This window comes from Esox lucius, chromosome 24 (assembly GCF_011004845.1).
Source record: "Esox lucius isolate fEsoLuc1 chromosome 24, fEsoLuc1.pri, whole genome shotgun sequence".
Classification (NCBI taxonomy): domain Eukaryota; kingdom Metazoa; phylum Chordata; class Actinopteri; order Esociformes; family Esocidae; genus Esox; species Esox lucius.
This window is the reverse complement of record NC_047592.1, coordinates 5,539,435-5,545,434: the sequence shown is the minus strand read 5'-3', so window position 1 is coordinate 5,545,434 and position 6,000 is coordinate 5,539,435. Positions and strand designations below refer to the sequence as shown.

Genomic DNA, 6,000 nt, shown 5'->3' with positions numbered 1-6,000 from the left:
CCTGTGATATCAGCCATCCTGACCATTGGTATGCGAGCCAGATGTTTAAGAGGCAATGTTTTATAATAATTATACAGTATCACCTGTTTTAGTCCTGTCAGAGCCAATCTCCTCAACACATTTCACTGTGGTCCATCGTAACCACTGGAATGCAGTGTGCAGGCTGTTGACCCAGACTGGTGGTGGTGGAGGAGGTCTGGTTCTACCAAGATGTTCTCAGGGTGGGATATAATGAAAAAGGAGCAGGGAACAAGGTCAAGAGCCTTCACTTTTGACATTTAAAGAAAGAGTGATACCAGAGGTGCACACACACACACACACACACACACATTTTTCCAATAGCCCACTGGGATTCAATGACATTGAAAATTGCCATAAACACCTGCCACAATCCCACATTTGATATTTTCTCTCTCTATGTCCCACCCTCACCCTCTCCATCCCTCGCTAATCCCCTTCTTTCCTTCTCTCCCACCTTCTCTCTACTTAACCCCATCCCTCTCTATTTCTCTCCCCGCCCTTCCTCGTTCTCCCTCCCTCTCTCCCCCCCTTTCTCCCTCACTCAGGCGTAGCTCTCCACATCTCAGTGATGGATTCGGTTAACGACCCTCCGTTGAGCTGCTGACCCTTCTCTGGGGAAGTGTGCTTGTATGTAGTTGTGTCCCTGAAATATGTCCGGGGGACTGACCTCCCGAGCTGGTCGGGGTTTGGATGACGCTTGTCCCGCCTCCGTTAGCATGCTATTGCTTTATGTTAAAGAGCTCCCTTGACAAACCACCTGACCCCATTATCGCCACTGGGACAGTTGTGGATGTAATGGTTCCTCCTGGTTGGATTTGTGGTCTGGATGTAAAGAACCCGGCACCCTGAGCGCTCTGTCTGGATGAATTCAGGCATAGGCCTTGGTGCGTCGGCTTAGCAGGGGCAATATTTGTTGCAGCTGTTTTTATTCTCTCAAACACATATTTTTTACCTCTGCATTTTTGACCACTAGAGGCCTCTACCCTTCTCTATGGCCGGCTTCACTGACAGGTGCCATTTTGAATGGGCATCTTCAGCTATTTGCAGGGATATTCAAGTCCAGTCCAGGTGGGCCAGAATGTTTTCTTTCTTTTACCTAGTAGTTAATCGCAACCACCTGGCGTCATAAGTTTAAATAAGTTCCTTATAAGAAAGAGAGGAGGAAAACCAGAAGTGTCTCAACCCTCCATGAATTGGAATTGAATAGTATTGAGCTATTGTTTGCTAACTACCAGTGCTTGGTTCTATTTAGGCCTTCCCAAGCAGCCAAGACACTGTTTGTTTATTGTTGTTGAGTGCTGTCTTCCACATCTGCCTTTACTTCTAGGATTCTGCAAAATCTCGTTTGTTTGTTTCTTCCCCCGTTTTTTCAGGGAAGTTCACGTTAATTTGCAACCAGCAATGAGGAGTAGAAAAAGAAATGTTTCTGTTTCTGTCTTGCCCTTTGTGTGGGCTTCAACATGGGAGTCTGCCGAAACAGCTTGACACACAAATGCTGCGGAGGCCTGATCACAGATGAGTTGACTGGACGGGAGTTACAGGACTCCGGTATGTCTTTCAGTTTCTCACTTTTCCACTGAGATTTTTTTTGTTTTGATTAGTTTTTAACCTGTCAATATCTCATGTAAGTATATTAATACTTACTAGTGTGATGCTACTTTTTGAAGTACCCCTAAGTGTGTCAGATGAAGCAGCTGGACTACAGTTCTGTTTTTACCCTTAGAACCAATCACTCCAAGTTAGCAGTTTGCCGAAGTTTCACCCTGCTATTTTCCGACACCCCAGTACATCCCCTCTACTTTGACCAATCCGATCCACACATGCTTCCTAAAATATAGCCGGTTGAAAACATTGCTAACCTGCACACAGTGAATGAATCTATTGCATTTTTAAAATACATACATTTTTGCCAATTCGGTGGGAATTTTAGGTTTTAAATGTTTCTAAAACCGTTTGGTTTAAGCTTATTTTATCACTGTGCATTGGGCAGTATGGAGGACATGGCAAAGGTACCAGGAATGAATCGACATTAATGCAGTTCATCATCGGGACAAAGTCTGGTGCTGTACTGTCGAGATGCCATCCTCCGATTTAATTAGTTCATTGCTGTCTTCATAATCTGTTACACAACATTGTTGGTGTATAATCCATGTGTTCATTTTTCAATTTATGTGCTCCGTGTAGGCAGTGTTGTCCCCTTAATTTGCTATTTGTTTGAAAAGGACTCTGAAGAAAGCTTTGTTGCTGAAAATACACAACACACGATTTTAGTGCTAGAGAGTAGTAAATGCATTCCTTGTTCTCCCCAAACTCCGTTTAGCCAAATTAGCTAATTCAGGCTGATCATAGCCACACCCTTACAGCCTAAGAAACATGATGCAAGATGAGAATTGATATGAACTGAAAGCCATTGTTGATCTGTTAATCATTTTAAAATGATAAATTAATTAACATTAAGTTGCCTTTGCAGTTGGTGAATCCCATGCCAATCTATCTACATGTGCAGCCTAGCAATGCCTAGATGAGGTAGTTTGTTCAGTGATTTTAGTGAGTCACTTCCATTCAGCAGTTTGTGTGAACCGAACATTCAAATACATACATTTCAAATTAAATCCCAATGACTTTAAAATAACTTGACACTCCATAATGTTTAGAAAAAAGTATAAAAAATACTATTTGGCCAGGCAGGATAACAAGTTTGGCGGGGGTTGCCTTCATAACAGTGAACTTGCTTTTGTGATTTACTCTCTTTTAGGGTAGTCTAATGACAACTAATGAAATTGGAATGAGGAGTTTAATCTTTAAATGTCACTACTTTTGAAGGCAGACAATGTCAGATTGCTTTTATATATATATAAGTACAATGTCCCTTAGACATTATCTGAATTGTGCACTTGGAGTCATGTATTTAAAATCCATCACAAACTGTAGCTAACTATTGCCACCACTAGTGAAAAGAAAATATATGGGTGTAATGGAGATGTGTCAGAAACTGAAATCACCTGAAATCAGCTCTAGGGAAACTATCCAGCATCAAGTTGTGAAATTATTTAATAGAACTTCCTCCTTGTCAAAGCTGGATTTAGACTGGCAGCTAAATTTGTATTTTTCGTAATATTTTTCTTTAACCAATCATATAGTCTGTAAACAAGACCAACGTGATTGGTCAGATTAACAGTTACTGTAAATAAGTTGATCAACCAAAAACTGACAACAATCCGTTTATTAAACTTAATAATAATGTTAATAATGTTGCTAGTTTGAAAATTATAAAAGCAAAATGGCTAACTTTAGTAACTTTGGAATTAACTATTTTAACAAGCTAGCACAAAGTGTATTATTTGAAGAATGGTAACGACTTCAAAAGCATTTTAAGCTCTAGTCATCTACTTCAACTTCCTATTTCTACCTAAGTTCCTATTTCCGAAGAGAACGAGAAGACAGCCATAGCCTACTGTGTTTATGTAAAGAGCTGATGTGATTTTCGAGCCTGTTAGTGTAAGCGTAAAATCTGAATCGTTGTTGTGTAAACGCAGATGGCTAAAAATCTGGCCTTGGACCTAGGATTTCAACTTCCTTAATGTTATCAGTAGCCTACCATTTTCGAAGATACACAATGTTACCTATTTAATATCCATTACTTTACAGTTTGTAAAGTGTGATCTTTAAAAATGGCTATTGTGGTAATGCTTATGCATACAGCTTGTCATCTTTGGAGGTTGGTCTAATTACGGTTTTCCATTATGTATTAGTTGTACTGCTTTCGATATTAATTTAGAAATGTCGAATATAGCATTCCCAAATCGCTGGGAGGAATCCGGTAGTATATTTTAAATATAAACGCACCAAGTAGCTTACAAAGCATATGGAAACCTCGTGCCCGGCTTTGAGGAATCTGGTTCGCTGTCCATGGTTCTGAACTCTCTGTTCTTCGTGCAGTCTGCTGCATGGTAATAAGACAGCAACGCCTCTCATACCACACACTACTTTGCGTTATTTTAACATGTGTTGTGTGCATCACGTGTTTCGTTGGAACTTCGTACACCTAAGCAACTGGAGAGTTGTCTGTTGACTATATTGATGTGAAAAAGCTAAGTCTACGGGTTCGATACCTCAGTTAGTAACGAAAAGTTTACCCACATTCAAATACAAATACGTTCGCACTCCTTCGAACGTTACCCTTAATCGCATCGTCGACTATTTTATTGTCTAAATGGGTTATACTTTAGATATAAAAACCGCAACATATAGCCTAACGGGTTCTCGGAAACAGTTATTCAAGCGCGTGCCAGCTTTACTGTCAAGAAATTGGGTTTCGGTAGAATGGAAAGTCCAATGAGGACGTATTATAGCCAATTACATGCAGGCAACCGGATGCATCACGGTGGATGGAGCAACTGGGTATACTTCCGCGTGCATGCGTGATCGTGTGTAGGTTGAATGGATGAAACAGCGAGAGCGGAGAGGTATAGCAATGCTGTGATACGGCCCTATATATTTGCTGACAGGACTATCTTCCTTTTAAAGACAACCTCCTCCTTACATTGGTTTTCACTTAGTGATGTCGCGTATTTGTGTGGTGAACCTGTAAAGAGCGAGACAGGCAGAAGCCGGCTTTTTTAATTATTTGATTCCTTTTATTTCTTCAGTTATTTAGATTTTATTTAATGCATTGGCTGTAAGGGAATCATTTCTGTATTTTGGTTAAATAAATATTTAATTTAATAATTGTATCTTGTTTATGTCATCATTTTTATGTTTCTAAGTTTGAACTAAGGCGGAATTCATCTTTTTATATTTGCAAGTGTTTTCTTGATTCTCTATTTTTTTAAGAGATTGTTTGGCTAAGGACGTCCGTAACTTTCATTTGTAGAAACGGTAAGAAATTTACACATTTATTCATTACTCTGTGGAATCGATATTTTGAGACTTCTATGCTGTAGGCTATGACAATATGATTTCAGGCTATTGTTTGTTATCGCATCCCTGCACTCATCGCATGAGGACCAAATAGCCGGAAACGATTACATTTTGTTGTAGACAAATATTTTCAAGAAAATCATTGCTTTGACTTGGTGTGTAAAAATGAATGTCTCGACTAGGTCCGTCCCTAAGCTTCTGGATTCTTTGCCATGCCGTACATTTTGTCTAGTAAATGCGAATCCTGGGATTTCGCGATGTGTACATCATGTTGAAAGCCACGAGTGTGATTTCAATGTGCATTGGGTGGGCTACAGCTCGCATGTCATGTTTTCTGTGATTTCAGCGAATTGAGTGAACCGTGAAAGAATAGCCTAAGTGAACAGGTCTCCGTTACAACATGGGTCGTTATTTTGCTTATTACCAGCTTTGATGGTGATTAGGGTCGCAACCTCAGTGCCTATCCTCCTGTGGTGATTTGGGATAGGTTATGGCACAATCATAAGCATAATTTGCACGTCTGTAAAATAGTGCTATACTTTTGGGAGGACGAGAATCAACTGGATACGAATTAATGGTGTATCTTGGCTGCTTCGATCCGGTCTAAACTTGGTGCATTTAGCCTACCTCAAAAGGGAAGTAATTGACGAACACACCTAGCTCCCACATCTGTCTTAGCACTGAATCGGCTTAGTAAAAAACTAACCCTTGAAATCAGTGTAGGCCTAGTGTTGTATTACTAACATGTTTCAATTTAAGTGTGATTTACATTTGATAAACCCAGACTACCTGCGACTAGCCTTCTGTAGGTTATGCGCCACGCAATAGCCTATATGCACTATGAAGACGCATCCATTTCAGATGTCTTCGAATTAGGCCGTAAATCAGTGACAGTCCGGTCTGCCTTTCATTAAAAGCTCTGGCTACGATGATATACAACCATTGCCAGTCGTTGTTTACCAAAGTAGCCTACCCCAATCCCGAGACCTTGCCCCCTTCCCAGTGGGAAGCGCCTTAGTCAAATCGAACCGTTTATCTGCACCGCTCCTTCACGCTGTC

General features: G+C 40.4%; 1 protein-coding gene across 4 annotated transcripts in view; it reads left to right on the top strand.

Moving 5' to 3' along the window:
• The first annotated feature begins 1,449 nt into the window (after window positions 1–1,449).
• The window catches only part of elavl2 (ELAV like neuron-specific RNA binding protein 2), a 37,751-nt gene continuing 33,200 nt past the window's right edge, over window positions 1,450–6,000 (top strand). Inside the window, exon 1 of one of the 4 annotated variants that reach the window (XM_020043259.3) lies at window positions 1,450–1,569. The gene's annotated coding sequence lies outside the window, so the exon portion shown is untranslated. Of the gene's footprint in view, window positions 1,570–4,557; window positions 4,900–6,000 lie in introns of those variants that run through there. The other 3 variants (XM_010888073.4, XM_010888072.4, XM_010888070.4) reach the window with 3 other exon arrangements.